This window comes from Halyomorpha halys, unplaced genomic scaffold (assembly GCF_000696795.3).
Source record: "Halyomorpha halys isolate HHAL.00 unplaced genomic scaffold, Hhal_1.1 Scaffold841.1, whole genome shotgun sequence".
Lineage (NCBI taxonomy): Eukaryota > Metazoa > Arthropoda > Insecta > Hemiptera > Pentatomidae > Halyomorpha > Halyomorpha halys.
In genome coordinates, this window is record NW_027108805.1 from 266,551 (window position 1) to 268,747 (window position 2,197).

The following is a 2,197-nucleotide window of genomic DNA, read 5'->3' on the forward strand; positions in this document are numbered from 1 at the left end:
TAAAATTATTTTGTAAATGATCTAGAAGTTCTGATACGTTTATAAAAGTATTAGTTAATAAGCAGTGCCTAGCGTTCCCTACTAACCGGAGAGTCACTTTGGAAAGCAATCGGGCATGGTTTTGAAGCTTACAGGTGTTGTTATCGCTACACACTGTATCTTGAATATAAGATCTTCTGGATTACCATCGTATGTGGGGATGTGGTCATAGTCCTCTTTTACCATAGAATATGTTATAGTAGTCATGTTGGATATATTAGAATTACTGCTTGAATTATTATTTATTAATAAATTACTTAATTGATCTGTGATTTCACTTATATCTAATCTAACCCTACTTTTCTTATCCTTAGGCATACATGAAAATAAAACTTAAAAATTAAAATGTACCTCAAGTTCTTATTTTCATTTCTGCGGTGTCCAATCGAAATTGTTTTTCTTGACCCTATTGAAGTGTAGAAATACATACTTCAGGTGGTTTATTCCAAGACCTGTTATCAAATGACAATTTCTTCGGTCTTTCCTGAGTGTCCGTTCAAGGCTGTCTTCACTGAGTTGATCTAAAATCTGTTGGAATATTTCTTCGATTTTTTCTTGATCTTCAGGAAAATTTCGTCACCTTTACTGACCTGAGGCTGATAGGGTCCCTGTTCGGGCGCCAGATAAGAAACTTAACCGCGGAAAGAACTTAAAAAAACTTTATTGGTATCAAAGTTACAAAATATGCACTACTACTACTATACTATTACTACGAATAACAAAGTAACAACTCTAATAACTGAATGAACTGCTTAGTTCTGTAACAGGGGGATATAAATACAATAATGGTGGAAGGGGATAATGCTGTGTCAGATATATAGGGTTATGCACCTTAACTGACTACAAAAAACATCGATGTTTTTAAAATATCGTTACTTACAATACATTACCCAAAATACATCGATGTTTTTGAACAACTATTTCAGAAACATAAGGTCTGTTCCAACGATCACGCATTTTACGGCCTGTCAGAAGTAATTTTTGAAACTAAGAATCCGACATCGACTACAAAAAACATCGATGTTTTAAAATATTGTTGCTTACAATACATTACTCAAAATACATCGATGTTTTTGAACAACTATTTCAGAAACATAAGGTCTGTTCCAACGATCCCGCGTCCTACGGCCTGTAAGAAGTGGTTTCTGAAACTAAGAATCCGACATCGACTACAAAAAACATCGATATTTTAAAACATTGATGTTTTTTTAGTCGTTGTCGGATACTTGTTTCAAAAAGCACTTTTTACAGGCCGTAGAATGCGGGATCGTTGGAACAGACCTTATATTTCTGAAATAGTTGTTCAAAAACATCGATGTATTCTGGGTAATGTAGTGTAAGCAACATTATTTTGATATTGAACACTGATATTTCAAAACATCGATATGTTTTTATCAATGCTGCATTTTTATTTGCAAAAACCACTTCCGACTGGCCGGACTATACGTCTTTGTTGGAACAGACCTTGAGTTACTCAAATGGTTGTTCAAAAACATCGGCTTAAAAACATCGATGTTTAGAAAACATCGATGTCGCATCCCTAGTTCCGAGGCCTCTTTCACCCGTAAATGAGAGTCCACAGATAGGACAAACCTTATCCTGAGGGCTTTTGTCTTGTTGTCCGCCGCCCATCTCCGTGATGCTGCCTTGGGCTTTCGGTGGACGAGGAAGAACATCTTCAATGGAGATAGTTTTTCCTAAAACTACCCCGTCTGCATCTGGCCATTCTACTTTTAGAAAGTCCTTTTCACCACCGTCCGTAGTAGCCACAGACATCAGAAACAACAACTGCCTCTTGAACTGTCCCTCCAGTCCTCAGAACCCATATCGTCTGACCCACTTCTATCTTTTTCTTTGATTTCATGTTCATTTTTCTTCGTTTTTACTCCTTCTAACTTTGCTCTCCTTCCTTTTTATTTATTCTTTTTCTCCATCCAATGTTAAAATAATACTATAAATAAAAAAAAAGTAAATAAATAAATTAAGACCAAAAGACATGCATACATGCACTTACATCGCAATATCTCTATCCCTATCACTCCTCACAATATAATTTAAAATAATAAAAAGATTTTATAAATAAATAAATAGGTTAAAACAAGATCAAATAAATAAGCTAAAAATAATATGACTAGTCAAATCGTTAAAATAATAAAAA